Here is a 22,272-nt window from a genome sequence, read left to right as displayed (position 1 = left end):
TTTAATGGTGAATAAAACAAAGTATGTATATTTGAGTGACCGACAATCCTACAACACATCTAAGAACTAAAGGCCAGATGTATCAAATGCTTTACCCGTTTTGTGTCTATGGGAAAATGCTTAAGTACACAAGTGCCTAATTGACAACTGATGAAACCTTCATGAATCCCCAACAGGTATAGAAACGTGTGTCTGATCCTGACCACGGAGAGGGCAGGAGTGACTCACTCCCAGAAATCTGCAGGAGTTGGTGGAACTTGTTAGGAGACTTCTTTATTTGCTGATCCCCTGGCTAGTTTCATAGCCTACTCATATCGGAGCTAGCCTCTGAAATGTCTCTTCATCCAGGGTTTCCCTTCCCCTCTGCCTCACTTCCTATTCATGCCCTTCCCACTTCCCCTCCCCTAGAAAGCCCAGTCGCCACTCTGCTAGACTGCTAATCCGCAGTCTAGCGGATTTCTGGTGACATTACAACATGGACTAATACAAGCCTGTTACTTCAGACTTTATGTTGATAGTATTAAATACCTTGAGCCTAATGCCTTGCAGTAATTTTAGATGGTTCTCGACACTTTCTCCATTTCTTCATCTCCTTTCCAATTTCACATAAACTCCTCCCAAGTTAGAATTAGTTGTGTAATATGTTATTCTGTATAGCAATTCATTATTATATACAAGTAATACTCGGTGAGTAGTTCATCGAAATGGTGACAAACTTCCTTTTTGCAGCTCTCTGCTTTCATTATTTAAACTGCACCTGCATGGTCATTTTACAGTAGTTATGATAAAGTTTACTCAAATTTACACATTATCAATCAATCAGGGTTGATAGAGCGCAACTACTCACCTGTGAGGGTCTACAGGCACTGAGGGGGCAGCTCCGTTGAGTGCTGGGGTCATCTGAAGAGTCAGGTGTTGAGATCCTTCCTGAAATGGGGCAATGTGGAGCTTGGCATAGGTAGAGGGGGAGGTAGTTCCAGGCCTTGGCAGCAAGGTAGGAAAAAGACTTTCCTCCCGTTCTGGTCTTGTAGATGCATGGGATGGTGGCAGGAGAGAGATCGGCTGATCCGAGGTGTCTTTTGGGTGCGTGGAAGGACAGGCAGTTGTTCAGGCATATGGGTACGGTGAAGTGAAGGGCCTCGATTGCGTGGGTGAGGAGTCTGAAGGTTATTTTTCCTTCGACTGGGAGCCAGTGGAGATCGCTGAGGTATTGGGTGATGTGACTGCAACGGGGGATGTCGAGGATCAGTCTGGCTGCGGTGTTCTGGATGGTCTGGAGGTTGCGCAAGAGTTTCTCATTGATTCTGGTGTAGAGAGCGTTGCCGTAGTCCAGTCTGCTGCTGATGGAAGCATGTGTGACAGTTTTCTGGATTCGGATGGGATCCATCTAAACGTCTTTCGAAGCATACGGAGGGTGTTGAAGCAGGTCATGGATACGACATTGATCTGTCGGTTCATTGTGAGCGATGAGTCTAGTATGATGACGAGGTTTTCAGCGCGGTCCGTCGGGGTGGGAGGATTTCCGAGGGTGGGGGGGCACCAGGAGTCATCCCATGCAGTGGGGGTGGAGCCAAGGATGAGGACTTCTGTTTTCTCAGAGGCGAGTTTCAGGCAGCTGTTCTTCATTCAGGTGGTGACGGCTTTCATCCCTTCTTGGAAGTGTGTTTGGCGATGTTGGGTTCGTTGGTGAGGGAGAGGATAATCTGGGTGTCTTCAGCGTAGGAGATGATGTTGAGCCGTTGTTCCTGATGATGGCTGCGAAGGGGGCCATGAAGACGTTAACGAGGGTGGGGCTGAGGGAGGAGCCCTGGGGAACTCCACAGTTGGTCTCTGTCGGTTCCGAGAGGTAGGGAGGGAGTCAGACCAGCAGAGTTCTGCCAGTGAGGAAGGAGCATATTCAGTCGATGGCCTTGCCGTGGATGCCGGCGTCGTGGAGTCTGGTGGCTAGGGTATGGTGGGAGACGGTGTCGAAGGCAGCCGAGAGGTCCAGGAGGATAAGGGCTGCCGTTTCGCCCTGGTCGAAGAGGGTGCGGATGTCATCGGTGGCCACGAGTAGGGCAATTTCGGGGCTGTGATTGCAGCAGAATCTGGATTGGGAGATGTCTAGGATGTTGTTAGCTTCGATGAAGTCTGCTAGCTGGGTGCTAACGGCTTTTTTGATGACCTTTGCTGCGAATGGAAGCAGGAAGATGGGCATGAAGTTTTTGAGGTCTGTCAGGTCTGCTGACGGTTTCTTCAAGAGGGGGTTGACTTTGGCGTGTTTCCAGGGGAGTGTGAAGGTGGCGGACTTGAAGGAGCAGTTGATCGTCAAACGTAGTTCAGATGTGATAGCCGAGGCGGCTCTGTGGAAGAAATGGTGTGCGCAGGGGTCTGAGGGTGCTCCGGAGAGGATGCTTTTCATGGTCTTCGAGGTGTCTTCTGTCGTGACTAGAGTCCATTTGAGCAGGGTCTCTTGGGTGGCGTCACATGGAGGGGGAGCTGGAATGGTGAGGAGGTCTTTGTTGTTGAAGTTGTCGTATATCATCTTAATCTTAGGGTGGAAGAAGGTGCTAAGTCTGTTGCAGAGGTCTTGGGAGGGTGGGATATCTGCTGTTTCACTGCAGGTTTTTCAAATTCCTTGCTGATGGAGAAGAGTTATTTGGTATTGTGAGCGTTGGTGAGGATTCTGTCTTTGAGGAATTTCTTCCTTGTGGATTTGATGAGATGGTGGTGTGCGGTGGTGTCTGCTTTGTAGGCGCCATGTGTTTCTGGGGATTTGTTGTTACTCCATGTCCTGTCTAGTGCAGCTTGCTTTCTTGATGTGTCTTCCTGCGGCTTTCTTGTGGGGGCGAGTGTGTCAGTGGCAGTTCGTGATCCAGTGGTGGAGGACGCATGCTGCGGTGTTTGCGTCTGGCGTATGCAGTGGTGGGGTGCTGATGAGGGGGGAAATAAGCTGGTCTTCAGTGACTTTGTTCCAGCTTCTGCAGGGCAGCCGGTGGGCATACTTGTGTATGGTGTTTTTGTTAAGGAGAAATGGATGCAGTAGTGATCTGTCCAGAGGTGTTTCGTGGTGTGGCTGTAGGAGAATCTGTTTCCTTTGCTGAAGACGGGGTCCAGTGTGACTTCTGCTGTGTGCATGGGGGCAGTGACTAGTTACTTCAGTCCTATGCTGGTTAGGCTCTCTAGGAGTGAGGCAGTGTTTGATTCATCGTGGTTGTCCAGGTGGAAGTTTTGGTCTCCGAGTAGGACGTAGTCTGTGGAGGCAAGGGCATAGGGTGTGATGTGGTCGGGGATGGCGTTGGTAAAAGGAGCGCTGGGGGAGGGCGGCCTGTAGATGAGGGTTCTACAGAGAGTCGTTTTAGGGTCGATCTGGAAGTGGAGGTGCTCTATGAGGGTCGTACTGGACGGTGGTCTTCATGCTGAAGGTACTTTTGTAAACGATGGCGATGCCTCCTCCTGGGTGGATGGGGTGGTCCTAGCAGAGGATCTTGTATCCGTCGGAAATGGCTGTTGGAATGTTGGGTGAAGAGTTAGCTTTGGTCCAGATTTCTGTGAGGAGGACAACATCGGTGTTGAGGAGGTCCCAGATTTCTATGACGTGCTCGTGTAGGAAACATACGTCGAGGAGGATGCAGTTGAGTGGTTTGTGAGCGGTGATGTCTGGTAGGCTGGGAGATGCTGCTGGGGTACGGAGGTGGGTTTAAGGTGCGACGGCAGGGTAGACAGGAGAAAGGGCCTCGGTGTTGTTCGGCGTCGAGAGCTGGCATTTGTTGCTGCCTCTGAGGTTGAGAGCCTGGAGTGTCCTGGAGTCGCAGCGGATTAGAGGACCCGGGTCCCTGGCACTGGTTGCGGTCAGCTCGCGGAGCAGACGGGCTTGCAATTGACACGCCTTATGTGTGCCAGCTGTGCGGCTGCGCAGCGGCCCCCATTAAGTAGGGATGGGGGGTGGGTCAGCTGGGAGGCGGGAAGGACACACTGGAGGGGGAGAGACCGTGGAGGCAACAGCAACAGGGGGAAAAAATGCAGCAAAAAGAAAGAAAAAAAAACACGGTAGAAAAAGGTGAAGACAGAGAAGGAAGAGGAAAGAGGCAAGAGAGAAAAAGAGGGCACGGAGAAAAGAGGCAAGAGAGGCAGAGGCAGAACAGAAGAAGAGCAGAGGGCTCTTCCACTGAACAACCAGGGATGAGGCGCAGGTAGGAGCCTGCGGGTGGAGGGCCTCGAACACCCTGCAACAGTGAGCTCAGGGCACAACACTCAGTGGTGGAGTTGAGCGGGGTAGAGAATTCAAAAGAGGCAAGAGAGAAAAACAGGGCATGGAGAAAAGAGGCAAGAGAGGCAGAGGCGGAACAGCAGAAGAGCACAATCCTCCATCCTTCCAAAGAAACAGAACTGATCCCCACGGAAATAAAGATCTGCCCATGACCATGCTTCAGTCAAGTGTGAAAGCTAAGATCAGCACTTGTGTCTCCTTGTCCCACAGTGGACAGTTCAAGTAGTGGACCATATCTCCATCCCTGATTTGCCCATAACAAATTAAAGCACATGGATAGACAGCTAATCTTTGCAATTTAAAGTTTGCACTCATTTATAGTTCAATTCCTACAGTAAGTTGACAGACCCATAGTATCAACTCCTAGCTTGCGAATTTGCTCGGCCTGATGGACTATTAGTCCAGGCTAATAGTAAAATAAACAAAAAACAAACCTTCTACACAACCCAGAAAGAGCATATCCAAACCAAAGAAACTGCCAGATAAATATTGTATTCCAGTTCAGGGAAAAAGTCCATCCGGCAGGAGTAAAGTCTGTTGCTAATTTGTTTGAGAGATTTCCCACTGATTCCAAAAATATACCTAAGGAAGAGATAAACATAGTAACAATGAATGTCAATCAATTAACTTCCAAAACAGATTATGTTATTATATGCAAGTTAAATTATACAATATACCTGAATGGAATTAGACTCTACCGTGCAAGTCTAGATATTCAAATACAATAAAATAGGCAGATTTGAGTCAATCACATTGTGTTCAACATACAAACAGATTTAGACCCTGGCGGACAGAGTACCATCCGTTAGGGTGGCAAAGGACTTAAAGTTTGCCACCGTGATGAACAGTAGTCTGTCTTATTTAGAGATGACCAATGGCCCTGTGGTCATCTATGTACTCTGAAAAGAACTGCAATTATTACAATTCCATTCAAGGCACAAAAAGTTGGGTGGACAGCCGCTATCGGTTTTGACGGCGGAGCTCCAAACTTAAGATTTTTTTTCCCTCCCAAAATGGAACTTTATAAGTAACAAAAAAATGAATGGCTCCACACCCTGATAGTTTTCTTTCATGGTGTGGGTGCGGGGGTCACTATTTTTTGCCTGTGCCCCATCGCCAGTTATTCCCTGGCGATGATGGACAAACAAAAGCCCCATCAGACCGTACACTCTAAACAGAGTGGGATTTGTGTTGACTTTAATCTGATGTACTATACTGTCCGACCATCAGAGGTAGCTTTTAGTTGACGGAGACCCCTCATGTCAGGGGCTGACCATCCTCTCAACCTTAAGCGGGGAGGGCAGACTGTCAGTTTGGCGGACAGGGTATCTGTTGTGTTTGCGGTGGAGTACCTTCTGCCAAACTCTAAATTACCCGCACAGTGCTTTGTGATATTGACGTGCACTTTCATTATAGTCTATAAAGCACTGCAAAGAAGCAAAGCATTTCTTAAAACTTACAATTCCTTTATTCTTCTACACTCGTTATCTGCAAAAACTTTATAGTCCTGTACAATACTATGGCCCAATGACCCATTGGTGACGCCATTCGAATTGCTTACATTCTTAAAGGTGAGCATAGCAAACTGTGGTATTCCTCTGAGACATCTATGGCTGAGGGTATATTGGGAACCACAAGTCCATGAAGCGCATTTATACTGCTGACAACTCACCGCGAGCTGCCATTTAAACTTTTAATGGCTACAGATGAACTTATGCCAGGGTGGTTTATTAATATTTCTTTTTTGTGTTTAGGCTACTTTAGGATACCAGTTCCACAATGTTACAGAAGCTGGAGTTTAAATTATTGGTTAGTTAGATGAGGACATTGCTCATCGGCTATGAATGGGAAGAATTAACCGTGAAAGCTCGCTGAATTGTTGTGGCTCTGTCCCTCACTGGAGAACAAGTGCTTTTAGTCTGGTTAAACTACGCCATGAACACCATCTTGAAATGGGACAACTAGAGGTTGCTGCTGTAAACATGAAGGCTTGGCATACTCCCAGATGAGGTTCCAGCAGGTTACAGAGGGCGGCCTGTAACCTAATGAATTTGCCTCTATGTTTTCTGTCTGTTGTTGGTGCAGCAAATTGCCCTTACACCAAAAGACCCAATGTTTTGGATGCAGAAGTATCTGGGAGCCACCTTGTGTAACTATTTCAGGCCACGGTTCCATTATGCATGTCCCAGGGAGCAAGCGGATTAAATTTGGCCATATGCTGTAAGATTTATCCATTTTAATGGCAAGCAAAATCGAGCTCGCTTATTTTCAATCCTCTAAAATGCCTATAGTTCTCTTAGTGAGCATCACAGGCTGAATGTTCGCACCCCTGATGACAGCCTTACCTACAGAGTGGAGAGGTGTGTGAAGAACATTCTGCTCTGCACCCAGCATTACCTATGGGCATAAAACATACTGCTCATGGACATAAGTATTTGAAAAAGGCTTGCACAGTGACATAAAGTCTTGTGGTGATTGAGGGTATGTAGTTACTCTTCATATGTCCAAACATGAGGACCTCTAAAGAGACCAAAGTCCTCAAACCAGAAGTAGATCAGTTTGAACCTCTTGGGAATCTGTCTGCGAGCTGGTTCACCAGTCAGTGAGGAAGTTAAAATCCCCTGAGCCAGGGAACTGTCTAAATGGTAAAGAGAATCTGCAGCTGGACTTTGCAAGTAAGAGGCCCCATCAGCACTTCTGTTTCCTGCACACACCACTGCGTTCCCTTCATCCAGGCAGCTCCTTCTCCGCCCTCTTCAGATCACATCAAGATAAACTCTCTCACCAGTTCAACTGTAAGCATTGAACTGCCGAGAGAGGACTGCTTCGTTGTCCCAAAAGAGCAACAACATTGACGATTATAAAGGAACACCAACATAATAAATCGTTAGCTTGAGCCTTGGCTGTCAAGTACCTTCTTGTAACTGGCCAGGCAGGCAGGTTATAACTGGCCACTGCCATACAGCCTGCTGGATTAACCGTTCTGTGGCAAAGTGCGAGTGCTTTAGTCAAGCTACAGTCGAGAACTGCTTAAACAGTGGTACAAGCCATTTGGAGCGTAAGGGGTTTGGTTTTTGTGCAAAACAGCAAAAAGTGAGTGTGTTTCCCACATTCCAAACTTACAATGCCAGCAATCGGTCCCAAAACAGTTAGCAGCAAACTTGGCCAAATACACCCTGGTAGGTAGAGTTCCCAAGTGGAAGTTTAAATACAAAGTGTGGCGTGCAACAGTGGCAATTTCAGTTAGCTAAATACCTAATGTATGTTTTACTTGCAAATAGTCAACAGTCAAATGTAAGGAATAGGCCTGTCCAAGGCGAGAAGTTTCCAGCTCAAGAAGGTGTCTTTTACCAAGTCAACTGTGGCGTAATCTACAAGAGCTGGACTGGACCAAAGATGACAGAGTCCAAGTTCATCCAGGCATCCCTTAACATAGATTAGCCAGGGATTGTAGTGGAAATTTCCTAGGGTCGATGCTTCCTAAACCACTCTCAGATATGATGCCCCATGGTGGCTGCGATTTACTTAAATTCAAAAGGCGATCGCGGGAATGAATTTTCAGTTATCTGCGATTGCATGCAGTAACTGTATCCCCAAAGTAGCTGAGACTACCGCTTTTTGTCTGTAACCTTGTAAGATAATGGTCAGGATGTGGCAACCAATTTTGTATCAAGTCCGAAGGATGGCGATTGCTTGACGCTACAAGGCATTGGTTGCCTTTTCAATATGGTCAGGCCAGTTCAGTTTGTTAATGAAGCGAATGCCCAAGTAGTCATAGCTCTTAATGGTTTCAAGCCCCTGACCCGTTATCCTTGCGGATTTCCTTCAAGGCGGAGCCATTGAAATAGGCATTATTTTGGTTTTTTGTGTGTTAGTGGAAAGATATTTCTGCCTACAGATGCTCTCAAAGTTCTCCAAAGATTTATGCATTGCGTTTTGTGTATATATCAATAGCATCAATAGAACTGCGTCATATGCAAAAAGAAGAGTGAGTATTTGTTTTTACTGCACAACCTCGGGGCATCCAAGGCTTTCTCTGGATACAAATTCTTTTCATTTGTTTAAAAATAGAACAGCGGGGCAAGTAGATAGCCTTGCTGTACACCAGAGCAGATTGTAAAATGATGGGTGTATACCCCAGAGCTTCCGTAGCAAATAGAAGTGCTTGTTTCTGCATGCACGGTTGTTTTCCACCCCCATTTTTTCTAGTGATTGCCAAAATTTTGATCTGTTAACTAGATCAATCGCCAATTTTAAATCTATAAATGATAGATATAGAGACAATTTTAGCACCCTTCTATATTTGGCACACACCATATATGGTTTGACAGCTTGATCGATGGTGCTGATACTTGTACAGAATCTAGCCTATGCATCGATTAGAACATTATTATTGTCAATCCACCCTTGCAGCCTGTTTGAAAGTACACAGCCAAAGATTTTTCAGGTGCTCTCTGATAATGAAATAGGCCTGTAATTATTGGGAAGCATCTTACTTCCTTTTTTGTGGAAGGGCACTATGATAGCAGTTTGCCACGAAGAGGGGATGCATTTTTTCCCAATAGCTGCACTAAACATCTTAGATAGGATGATTGACCAGACCTTCAGGTCAGACCAAAACATGTCCACTGGAACACGATCGGGGCCAGGGGCTTTATTGGCCTTTTGCTCTATGACTGCTCTTACTACCTCCGGGCGTAGCTCCTTAGTTCTCCATTTGGTCTATGGTTGGCAAGTTCTCCCAAATGTGTCAAACCACCACTGCTATTATATACTGCCTTTTAGTGGCCCACCTAGGTGTGTTAGCAAATCTGATAACCATGACTATTTGGACAATCCCTGAACACTCTGGCAATTTTCCCCGAAAAGGATCTACTATTTTTCTCTTCTGCTGCCTCAATCAGGTCGCTCCACACTCGTTGCTGGTAGTTTGATTTCTTCTTCCTTAGTAGGGTTTTGCATTTGCTCCTTTCGCTCTTAAACATGTAATCATTGATTAACGAATGATGCTGGTACCTATATGCGTTAGAGACTTTCGACTTGGCAAGTCTACACTCCTTATGGTACCACCCAGAGTAATTCTTTAACAGACCATTCTACTTGGCCACTCTCGATGTAGACCATTTGCGTGTAAGCTCACTTGACAGAGTCCTATAATTTTCTAGTATCACAATATGGTCTCCATTTTCCACATCTTGAATATTTAGAAGATATTCCTCTATGGATTTCATCAGTATGTTCTTGTCGATTGAGTAGCTATCCGCAATCCATTTTGCATCTCTACTACTGTTATCTGGGAAGATACTAGCAATATAACATGGAGGACTTTCAAACCTTGTCACTATTCCATGCTTGAAACACAGAGGATCGTGATCACCCTTAGGCCACTGAATTACTTGCATTTCATCACCAGTTCCCATTGGTTGTTTGGAAATAGGATACCACTTCTCTTATTGCTTTGGAACATAGGAGCCCCAGGTGATTCAGCCATTTCGGAAGCTTAGCTTTAAATTGTTGAGGAAGCAAGCGGACGATCTCCCTTTACAATGCCTGCTGATAGGAATAGAGCAGGCAATATCAGGCAAAGGGATACCCCAGCTTGCTTCCTCTTTGCTCGTTGCCTCGTTCCATATACATTTGGGTGGGTGAATATCAAAATCTCCACATACTATCAGATAATGAATGCCGGCGGGTTTCACCTTGGACTTTATTCCATGGATAACTTCCTGTAGAGTTGCTTATTGATCCTCAGGTTTACCACACTGGTTGGGCTTCAAATAGACATTGGCAACAACTATTATGGCTTGTGGTTTCTTGTGGGCCTTGGTACGTGCAAAAAACATAATCGAGTCGTGAATAAAGAAACTTTTGATACCATGTAAGCTAGTTTTGTTGAGCTCCAGTAGGAGAGACCCCCCCCCCCCACGCCCTCACTGGATCTATTTGCTTTGGTGGCAAAACCCATTTTGCCTGGCACTGATTCAGCTAAAGTACCAATCGCTGCCCAAGTCTCCTGAAACCAGCAAATCTTCTTGGTACTAACAGATGCCACTCAGTCCTCATCCTCAAACTTTGGTTGTAGGCCGGCTATATTCCTAGACATAATGGTTATCCCTCTGGCTTTATGCTTCGCATCTCTCCAGGTCCAAAGGTACAATTGTGGACAGGAAACTAGGTGCCCTTTTAGCTAAAATGAGACGGCAGAGGTGTAATAAGTTTTGTAACCTGCTGTATTAGGGCTGTTCAGTACTGCTGGCAGCCAGTGCCAATTAGTACCACCACCTACTGCAGGTTTAAGGCTCCTCTTCTGATTGATAATAACAGCTCTATTTCTTCCCTGGTAACTGTCATATTTTTTGCTTCCCTTAGGACACCGGGAGTCAATTTGTAAAGTGCCTCCGGTCTTCTGAGGAGGACTCACGTATCCTGTTGCTCTGAGTTCTCCTGTCCCAACTCCATCTGGCATTCTCACCACAATGCTGCGCTCCAATCCCTACTTTGGGGGATCATATCTAGGCCACTCACATGCATATGGTCCTTGTTATCATTGATCAGATTCGGAGTAACTGGTGCATGAAGCTCCACGTCACTATATACCTGACTCTAGCCAGCCTGGGAGCTTGGGCTAGCATACTCACAGGGATTAACTAATTTAATATCCTGCAAGGCTAGCAAGCTAAGAGCATGAATTGCCCAAAACACTTCTAGTAGGCACGCTTGATTTAATGGTAATGGACATACCGGATCAGGGAATAGATCAATAAAAGTAAATTTCGCTAGTGCTTGGGAAGTCAATATATTACAATTCTCAAATATCCCCAGCGGTTTAGTTTCCACTACCGTGCAGTTTGACTCAGGCAGAAAAACGCTTGCACATGGGTTTCATGGCGCAAAGCTCCTACCATTTGCACCACTTTGCTCTTCAACATCAATTCCAGTGTCGTTATCTTCGAGTACACTTAAGGGAGTCCCTACCTGGATGGCGGTGTCTCCGGAAACATTTCCTGCATCCGGGGTTAAAACCCCTTGTTCTCCTTATCTTTTTTGTGCGCCTCAGTGGCAATATAGTTTTTTTTAATTCTCTTAAATTTCTCCTTTTTGCACTTTACTTTTGCCTAGGAGGTGGACTTAGCACATGGCGCTGCAATGAGGAGGGGGTGGGGGGGGGGGGTTGGCAGTTGGGGTACAGGGTTTTTTCATAAAAACTGGATACAGTTGCATATTGTCTTTGTTGCGTTCCTCTTGCTCTCCTAAATAGCTCTCCTGTTTCTATTGTGGGGCCATTTTGCTTTGATGATTTTCCTTCTCTTCTGGCTGGTTTACTTCTATTATGGCTTCCTTTTTTCCCCATTTAGTGGCCAGCACTGTGCTATTTAGTAATGCCTGGTCATTTCCACCAGGGTGTGTGGCAATCTCATGGCGCTTTATTTCATGCCTCGTAGATTCTACCTTTGTGTTCTTTTCCCTATTGGATGGTAATGGTCCCACTGCGGCCTCTACAATATGATTTTTTGCCACTACCCTGTTATCCCCATTTAGTGCCATAGGTTTCATTACATCTAACAGCCGTTACACACCATGTGTAGATGCTGGGTGGCTTCACTTTAAGGTTGCCAGCACTGGTGGACTTCTCCAGAGTTGCACGTCGCGTATACTCATTTGGTACCAACAAGTCGGGAGTTGGGGCTTCTAATGTTGACATTTCTAAGATGGTTTGAAGTGAGACATTGTGTGGGTGCACTCCCCTAAGCAAAGGGGGGAAGTGATAAGGAGTGGTGCTCCCTGTTTGACAAAAGTTATTGGTCCCTGGTTCACCCTGGTATTTATAGGATCTTTCTTGCTCTCGACCATTGTGCAACTACCTGTGGTTTTTCCAATTGCCTCCAGCTTGGGTGCTTCAGCCCCTGCCCCATTACTCGTGGTCACAAGACCAGGAGAGCAATTTACTAGGGCACATCACCAGCATCACACATTCCTATACACAGATTCTAAGGACACATAATACACGCTTTACCTATTACAGAAACCTAACAAAAGGAACACACATGAGGAACACCTGCCGTAAAAAGAAGGAAAAAAAATCTAAAGCTACCACAACCTAAACAACTTCTAAAACATATTGTAATCCATAAACTTGGCAGAAAGCTTCCTAGCTCTACTACTAGCTTAACTCTGCCGTCTCTCAAACCTACTCCATTGGACATAGGAACAAAAAGAATCATCATCCCTAAGCAAACATGGCAAGACGTTGCCAGGAACAGGGGAAACAATACAAAATTACTCCAGCCCTCTATACACAGATATCTTACTCTTATTCCACACATTACCCCCTTCAACCTAAATGGCTCATTTTTATTGACTGAGACAGGACTAGACAGTTTAGATTGTGATTTATTATAACTCCTATGATGTCTGCTTCTCTTTCCATCCAAATAAACAATATTTCCCTTTTTACATTCTTCAACTCTATGTATTACCCAAAAAAATGATCTCCCTGTGTAGTTTCCTTGACATTATCCTTCAACCACCATTGTGCTAGACGAGACCTCGTTTCCATCCGCTCTACATTGCAAATGGTGAAACCCCATAACGGAATTTAGCGTAGCCATGTAAGCAATCTAGATTGGAATGCTCTGTTCCCATTTATTTCACCACTTGCCGCAAGTTGGACAGCATCCTTAACGACACAAGTGAAACGCTCAACTTGACCATCGGATTAAGGTGGTAAAATGTAATCCTTTTATGCTCCACGCCACATCTGACAAGATAATTTGAAACCCTAATACAGGTCAACCCGTGGCCTATTATCAGTAACCAAGTAATCAGTAACGCCCTCCTTACAAAAGGCATCCTATAAAAATGTATTAAAGTACTCAAAGTCACACTTTCATCAACATTTAAGTCTGGACATTTATCATGATAATTTACAACAACAGCCTAAACCTACCTCCTTGTCAGAGCCTGGAAGGGTCCATTCAGATCAATCCCACATTTCCACCAGGCCCCTTCAGAAAGATCCACAGGCAAGGACTGAACCACACAAAATGTTGCCAAAATATCATTTCCACCACATAATTTGCCTTGCCTCAGCCAACGATCCACTACTTTATCCACCATTTGCCACTGAACATGTGAAGATTATTACCACGACCCTTGTCAGCATAACATAAGGAGGGGAGGGAATTAAATGTGGCAGTAAAAAGCCCGCTCTTTGGTGAAACATGCCATTGAACTAAGTGTCCTACTGGAATTAAATTAATGGGATATCCTTTTCATTACTGAAACTTGGATTCCCCCCGACTCAGAGGTGGATCTAGGAGTAATTTGCTAATCCATCAACCAAGGGCTGAGAAGATAGGAGGGGGGAGTGGCTATTATCTTTTTTTTTTAAGGGAGTGAAACACCATACAAATGGATAAAATCCAGGAGGTGGAACTAGTGAGTTTCACCCTGAAAACTAAAGGTGGGACTCATTTAGCCCTTGATGGGCAGAGGACAGGCCCACCAGGCCAGCAGAGATTATGGTTCTCCTCCCTGACCCCAGAGGCGGACCCCCCTTCCCACATTTAGAGATTCTCTCATGCCTGGCAGGGATCTCTAATTCTACAGAGGAGATACCACACAAGAGGCTACACTGTAGGCTGAGGGATATGTTGAGAGGCTGCCATGTTGTTTTGGGGCAGCTCAGAACCTCTGTTTCTTTTATCAAACACAACCTTACACGTGTAAATTTGTTTTTGAAGAACAATCAATCATCCTGATGTGCAGTGATGTCCTTCCTTGTCATGCTGGGTTACTAATTTATTTCCCTGCCCAAGGCTGCCTTACACTCCAGTGACGGACAGTCTGCAAGGTCATGGGCTTATGCCAACAGAGCTAGCTGAGGGCCTGACAGGGCTAACCCTGCAGTTGCCCCACCTCTAATTAGAGGGGGGACAAAAGCAAGTTTGGTTGGGGAGGTAAACTGCCAATTTATGGTAGCTGACTCGCTCTGCAAATCTATAAATGACCACCCCTACATCTGCTTCACAGTGTTAAGGGGAACAAAAGTGAGAACGGGCAATGGTGGACAGGAGAGAACGAGAGGGAATATAATGTTATGTTGGCTACTTGTATAGCGCACATGCCACCTCAAGCGTTTGAGGGGTCAGAAGAGGGAAGTATGTGACTTTAAAGGTGAGGGGGGTACCAGGAAAGTGAGAAAGATAAAATGATTGCCTGAGACAGAGGAGATGGTACAACTTCCCTTTAATGCATTGCTGTCTAGGATGCGGGAGATGGCACTGCTGCTCAGACGAAGGGACACCACCACATTAATGCAGTGCTGAAGAAAGCACAGGGAAGGCTCTCTATGCCATGAAGATGAATGAACACTGTGTAATGCTTTGTCTTCTCTAATTAACGTGGTTCAGAGGTCATTGTCTATTCAGTTATATTCTTTTATTCCTTTCAGGGGATGAGCTGAGTGATTATCAGGTTTGTAGAAAGCACCACATAAATGAAAAATTAAATAAGTAAATAATATAAGGACTGGGAGAACCCACACAATCATTTAATACAGAACCATAAAGAACGCTAAAGATGTCTCAACACCAGTTCAATGGACTAATGTCCCCGTATATCTCACGCAACCTGCTTAATGCATGCATTTCAAGCCATGTAACGCACACACAACAGACGGAACCTTCTATAGACATTGATCTCAAGAGGGGATGTGGAAATGAATTGGTGAAGGTGTACTAGAAAGCAGTAGGTCACAGGGAGTAGATTCACTGCTTGGCCAGGTCTTAGAAATCAGGGATAAGAGGGATCCTGGTATGGCACTGAGTTAGAGATCAAAGACACAGTGGGTAGGAAAGGCACTAGGACCAGACAAAGAGATTCCAGGGAAACAGTTCAGTCCATTTTTCCCATTCTCTTGGTCAATGTTTGATGGAAGCTACAGATCTTACCCCTTCTCTACATCCCAATTGAGACTTTGATGTCCAGAGGCAGCGCTTGACGATTGAGTAGGAAGGAGCAACAAAAAGTAGGAAGGGCTTCAGAGAGAACAGAGACACCAGGTGTCAAGTCAGATGTATTTTCTAGGGTGCTGAAGGGCAGGCCCTGGCACTCTACTAGCCCAGGGCTACTGATTGGCGTAAGCTTACAGAGTTTCAAGACTGACCCAAGACTACCATAGCAGCTGCTCCGACAGGCGTTATTGGTCTTAGTCTAAGAGGACTCGGGTAGTGTTTAGGAACATTCAGGACCCATGTAAGACTTGGGGCTTATTTCAAACCAGGCTTTCAGGAGCACAGTTGGTGGTGATGGAAAGCTGCTAAAATGCTGAGGACGAGAGCCAAAACAGCCCCAGCTGTGTAAGTGGAGCGCAGAAAAAAAGGGTTACTGAACCAAAGTCTTACAGCTGGAGGACGTGAGGCGTAAAAATTTGAGTCTGCTTCAAAAGATATATTTTGCCAATCACTGCATATCCCAAGCCCCATCTTAAAGAGAACAAGCCCGGCCTACTTTTTCTCCACAGACGCCAAGTTCCAAAATATCTTTTAACTTCATCTCTGAGACCAAGATTATCCTTCCTGAATCTGCATTTGATGGGAGTATGCCAATACCAACGTCCATAACAGGAGTATAATAGAGTGGCTGGGAAGAGGGGTGGAGGGATGGGTCTGCTGGCTATTCTGTGTGTGTGAAGTTAAGGAAGGTGGTTAAGCCCTCTGGGGTTTGTGTTTGAGGGCCATGGGATGGGGTTGGACCACCTCAGATGGCCATGACAACCTGGTAAGGAGTTTATTATCCAAGTGGCACTGGATGCCACAGACTATCCATCAAATTCAGAGAAATCTGAATCTTACGGAATAAAGGTTTCTTGTATAGCGTTTGTTACATGAAAGAGCTACTTCAAAGCACTGAGGAACACAAGGTGGCAGGAAGAGGTATGAGAGAAAGAGTGCCATCAGGAAAGAGGGAAGACAAGAATCTGCTGTCATGTTGGCTCCTAGTGCAGCGTCTATCAGCCCATAAATTTGCCTAAAATCAGTGCGTGGGACAGTTGGGGGAAGGAGACAAAGTGAGAAAGAAGGGGCGACACAGGAGAGTGGGAAGAAGGGTGAGCTGCTGATTCAATAGAACAGCACTGTGTCATGTAGCTTGAAGAAAGAATTGGATGGAAGATATTGGCTTTAAAATATAGCCTCGCTGTTAAGTGTTTGCTTCATCTGAAGTCTTGTAAAAGGTCCAGTAAATGCAGGGCCAAATTAGACAGAAAAGCAAGCTATATTGTCTCCCATGCAATGAAGAAGGAATCTAAGACTGGGCTGGGCTGAATGACTAGAACTAATCACGCGGGCTCTGAGTGCTCCACTATGCAATTAGATATTTGTATTTCGAAAGCAAGCATCGTTTTTACATATTTCCTCCAAATATTAATTCACGTACCCTCTGTTGAGATATCCATTCGATCACCCTTCACTACAAAAAGACAGAAATACATGAATAGTTCAAGTTATGGGTATATTTAATTAAAGGAATATAAAAGATCACTGCAGTCTGATAATCTGTTAAAATTGCACTTTTCTTGCCACACAACATTTTTATTTTGTGGGCGTTCAATATTGCTGCCTTTAAATCCGATGCCTTTCCTTTTTAGGTCTCGCGAGCCAAAGGCTCGAAGAGACTTTTTATATGTGGGATTTTCAAAGTGCTACCCACCGTTTTGGCTGGCCTAAACCTTGAGTGCACGATCACATGCATGTGCACAGCTGCTACCACTCCCCCTCCCTTCTCTATAGCTTTGGCTCCTTTGTTTTTTTATTACACCCTCCCTTCTCTCCCCGCTGTTTTCACACTACACCCTCCCTTCTAATCAGTTTCCTTTCTGCTCCCTTGATCGCGTCTCCGATCACTGAGCCTGTCTCTCTCTTTTTCAGCTGTCGCTATCTGCCTCTCTGTGCTTCAGTCTGCGCCCCTCTTTCCCACTGTCATTCTCCGCTTCTGTCTTCCCCCCTGAATGTCTCTATCTTTTCCTTTGTGTCTCCTTGTCTATCTCTCCACAGTCCGCATCTGCCTCGCTCTGTGTATCAGTCTCCCTGTCTCTGTGCATTGCACTGTTTCTGTCACCGCCACTCTATCGTTTCCCCTGTATTTTCCTCCCTCTCTGCTCCGCTATCTGCCTCTGCTGATTCCCTTTCTTTTCCCCTGACTTTCTCTGCCCCTCTTTCTTCCACTGTCTGCCCCAGATAGTCTCTCTGACTGCCTGTCTCTTTCTGTTCCGATGTCTCTCTTTTCTACCTTGCCAGTCTCACTCTTCCACGGTCCATCTCTGCCCCGCCCTCTCTTTTTGACTTGCTCTCTCTGCCCGTTTCATTTTTTTCTTCCGCTGAATGTCTCTTTTTCTTTCTTTGACTGCCTGTCTCTTTCTCTTCCGTTGACTTTCTGTCTGCCTGTCTTTTCTAGTTGGCCTCGCTCCTCTCGCTCTCTCTCTTTATGCTTTTATCTCACTACGCTGCCTGTCTCTGCCTCTCTCACTAACCACTGCCTGGCTTGCGTCTCTCTGTGACTGCCTCTCTCCCTCTCTTGGACTGTCTCTCTCCTCTACCCCTCCTGTGTGCTCTCTCTCCTCTACCCCTCCCTTGTGCTCTCTCTCTCCCCCCCCGCACGCTTTCTCCCCTCTACAGCCCTCCTCTGCCTCGTGCTCCACGACGCAGTCTCTTCCTTTATCTTTAATTTTTGGTCGAGGCGCCGCCAGCCAGAACCAAAACAAACCGCAGAAATATTTCCAAGCAGGCTTCTCTGTGCTTCAGTCTGCGCCCCTCTTTCCCACTGTCATTCTCCGCTTCTGTCTTCCCCCTGAATGTCTCTATCTTTTCCATTGTGTCTCCTTGTCTATCTCTGCACAGTCCGCATCTGCCTCGCTCTGTGTATCAGTCTCCCTGTCTCTGTGCATTGCACTGTTTCTGTCACCGCCACTCTATCGTTTCCCCTGTATTTCCCTCCCTCTCTGCTCCGCTATCTGCCTCTGCTGATTCCCTTTCTTTTCCCCTGACTGTCTCTGCCCCTCTTTCTTCCACTGTCTGCCCCAGATAGTCTCTCTGACTGCCTGTCTCTTTCTGTTCCGATGTCTCTCTTTTCTACCTTGCCAGACTCACTCTTCCACGGTCCATCTCTGCCCCGCCCTCTCTTTTTGACTTGCTCTCTCTGCCCTTTTCAATTTTTTTCTTCCGCTGAATGTCTCTTTTTCTTTCTTTGACTGCCTGTCTCTTTCTCTTCCGTTGACTTTCTGTCTGCCTGTCTTTTCTACTTGGCCTCGCTCCTCTCGCTCTTTCTCTCTTTATGCTTTTATCTCACTCCGCTGCCTGTCTCTGCCTCTCTCACCAACCACTGCCTGGCTTGCGTCTCTCTGTGACTGCCTCTCTCCCTCTCTTGGACTGTCTCTCTCCTCTACCCCTCCTGTGTGCTCTCTCTCCTCTACCCCTCCCTTGTGCTCTCTCTCCCCCCCACACGCTTTCTCCCCTCTACAGCCCTCCTCTGCCTCGTGCTCCATGACGCAGTCTCTTCCTTTATCTTTAATTTTTGGCCGAGGCGCCGCCAGCCTGAACCAAAACAAACCGCAGAAATATTTCCAAGCAGGCCTCTCTGTGCTTCAGTCTGCGCCCCTCTTTCCCACTGTCATTCTCCGCTTCTGTCTTCCCCCCTGAATGTCTCTATCTTTTCCATTGTGTCTCCTTGTCTATCTCTCCACAGTCCGCATCTGCCTTGCTCTGTGCATCAGTCTCCCTGTCTCTGTGCATTGCACTGTTTCTGTCACCGCCACTCTATCGTTTCCCCTGTATTTCCCTCCCTCTCTGCTCCGCTATCTGCCTCTGCTGATTCCCTTTCTTTTCCCCTGACTGTCTCTGCCCCTCTTTCTTCCACTGTCTGCCCCAGATAGTCTCTCTGACTGCCTGTCTCTTTCTGTTCCGATGTCTCTCTTTTCTACCTTGCCAGTCTCACTCTTCCACGGTCCATCTCTGCCCCGCCCTCTCTTTTTGACTTGCTATTTCTGCCCGTTTCATTTCTTTCTTCCGCTGAATGTCTCTTTTTCTTTCTTTGACTCCAGGGAGCAGGCCCTGGACGTCAGGCCGACGTGTTAAGAGTGGGGAGGGGCACTGAGGCAGACTGGTCATAAAGGTCCCTCTGGTTAGGGGTGAATAAAGGACATTTAAATAGTTCACACCACAAAATGTAGGTCCTTGTTGACAATGCGGATTATTACCTAACTCAGCTCTGAGCGTTGTTTTTCATCGACCTTCAAAGGATTAAGCCCTGTGTCAGTCCCGCAGCACTGCAAACTCTTAGCTGCAAAGTCTGCACATTTCCTAGCCGGGGGCTCTTTAGATGTTTATAAGCGCCATAGTTGGTACTAACCATACCCTATTTAAAGGTACTCAATTTACCAACCTCGGAAGGATGGAGTGCTGAGTTCACCTTGCTCGCATCCAAACTTCAGCATGCATGTCACTTCGGATGGCTGCCACGAGTGTTAACTTATTGAGAAGATCTGGCAATTTGCTTACCCTTGAAAATGCAAATATCTATAGCTGCTTTGTTTATTTGTGTCCTTTTATGTAGCGCAAATGTATAGCCACCCACGGCATCAGATCGCTTTACAAGGGAACAAGAAGAGCCGTGTGGATAACTCTCAACAGAAACAAGCATTTGCAATGCAATAGGTCTCGCATTTACGCGAGTTTGAGCCTTTGGCATTGTAAATGACAATGCCTTTTATTTATATTTTGGTTTATAAAACATAAATAAAAGGCATTGTCATTTACAATGCCAATAGCTTAAACGCGCGTAAATGCGAGACCTATTGCATTGCAAATGCTTGTTAAATAAGGCAGAGTGCTGACTCTCTGAAACAGAAGTCACATTCAGTTCTCGATCACTGCTGGTGGTCGTGTTGTAATGTTCATGTGTTGAGAAATCAAATGGAACGCCTTAAATTAGGTATAAACAATAAAGCATCTCGTACTGGTTGAAAAAAGGCCTTCCAAAAGTATTTCTTCTCTAATTAATGTGGTTCGGAGGTCATTGTTGATTCAGTTCTATCCTTTTATTTCTTTCAGGGGATGCACTGAGTGATTAACAGGTTTGTAGAAGGCACCAAGTACATACATAAATGAAAAACGAAATAAGTAAAGAATATAATTCGAAGTGTTACTGAGATCCAGAAAAAAGGGGTTTCCGAGCATATGTGTTGAAACTGAAAGGTGACCTGTGACCTCCCCCCCCCCACCCCTTCAGAATGTTTACTAAATTGCCGTGGAGACTGAGGGAAAAGTGCAGTTACACACCGATGAGGTTTGCTTAACCCTCTTATGGATTTTGCATATCTCCATAGCATCAGCATAAACCCCTGATGACATCACACAATCTGCACTATGATGTCACGAGGCATGTGGAACATGAAAACAAGGTACTTGAACGGGGAAAACTCAGCTGTAGCAGAAGCAAGGAGAGGACATTATATAATCAGCAATCACCTCAGAGACTACTGTAACGTTGCCCCTTTTACTCCCTGGCAGTGCCCACCACAGATGACTCAGACACTGCTTAGATGTTGAGGGGTTTATTTCTTAATATGATCGCTATTGCAGGAGCGCCGGTGCGGAGCTCCGTCCTCTGTTTAAATCGGCGCGCTAATGCCGATCCTAAGATGGCCGCCGCCGGAAGTCCGGTGACGTCACGCCTAGCGTGCCGTCAACTAGACCGCAACACCACATCTCCTCCCTTTACAACACCAAAGTCACTGTTCCCCTTAACACACACAAACAGTCTTACTTGTGGTCTAGGCTGAACTCCTCAAACCTCCTGGGGAGCATTACTCTTCTTCCGCAGCGTGTTCTCCTACCTCCTGCGCCTGCGGTCGGGGTATCTCCCCCCCTCATCGGACCAGCTTCCCCACACACTTCTAGGGGCTCACTCTCACTCAACTCAGTCCCTCGGTCATCCCGTCGCGGAGTCACGACTTCTCCTCCTCGTGGACTCCCTGGTCCCTTGGGAACACTTCCTGCCTCCTTCTCTGGTCTCCTACTATCGCCTGTCCCCACCGGGGTGGCTCTGGCTCCTGCCTCGCAGTCCAGCTCCCCACTCCGCTCAGTCTCATCGATTCTGGAGCACCTTGCCATCCGATCTTGTGCCCAGATCTTCCCGTCGCTTAGTAATGCTGATGTGGAATAGGGTTCCACAACTTGGAAGGGGGGGGTGAATTTGCTGTCCCCCTTCTTCCCCGGTGAGGGTAGTTTCACCCTCACCCACTCTCCTTTTTCCAGGGCTGTTTCTTTGGTGTTATGCCTTGCGTCGTAGTAGTTCGTGTAAACGGCTTGTGCCCTCTCTAAGTTTCTGCGCACCACTGCCGGTGACCAATGACTCTGCACCGTGAGCCTCTTCCATGCTACATTGTCTCGGGTGAACGGTTCTCTTCCTCGCAGAATGCGGAATGGGCTGTAGCCTGTGGACGAGGGAGTTATCCGGTAAGCCCATAGCATGCGCTTGAGTTCTTTCTCCCAGCTTGCTCCCTGACCGATAGCTGCTTGCACTGACCCCATTATCACCCTGTTGAATCTCTCTACTGCTCCGTTTCCTGCAGGGTGGTAGACCGGTGTGTGCCTGGCGGTTATCCCATTCCTGTCCATGAAGGCCTCCCACTTGGCGGAAGTGAACTGTGGGCCGTTGTCACTGAGGATCCCCTTGGGGATCCCTTCTCTGATGAAAACTTCCGTGAGGAATCCCAGGATGGTGTCAGTCTCTGCGTTATCATCCACATGGACTTCTGGCCACTTCGAGTACCTGTCCACCACCACGGTGAGGTACTTCTGGTCACCACTGGCATCTTGTATGGGACCTAGAACGTCTATGGAAATCTCCTCCCACGGGTTTTCCGGGTAGTCAAAGCGGCCCAGCGGTGGGCGCAGCACCTTCTGCGTCTTGTCTGCATTGTTGCATTGCTCGCACGTTCTGACGTGTCTTTCCACCGCGAGATC

General features: G+C 46.6%; 1 pseudogene across 1 annotated transcript in view; it reads right to left on the bottom strand.

The window, feature by feature from the left end:
- Window positions 1-22,272, bottom strand: part of LOC146822740 (uncharacterized) — a 456,948-nt pseudogene that overhangs the window by 177,516 nt on the left and 257,160 nt on the right. The window contains exon 3 of the transcript XR_014961787.1: window positions 4,684-4,831. The product of XR_014961787.1 is annotated as an uncharacterized LOC146822740 (transcript). The remainder of the gene's footprint in view (window positions 1-4,683; window positions 4,832-22,272) is intronic.

The sequence above is a fragment of the Triturus cristatus genome, chromosome 5_2, assembly GCF_964204655.1.
Source record: "Triturus cristatus chromosome 5_2, aTriCri1.1, whole genome shotgun sequence".
NCBI classification, from domain to species: domain Eukaryota; kingdom Metazoa; phylum Chordata; class Amphibia; order Caudata; family Salamandridae; genus Triturus; species Triturus cristatus.
This window is presented reverse-complemented; position numbering and strand designations above follow the sequence as displayed.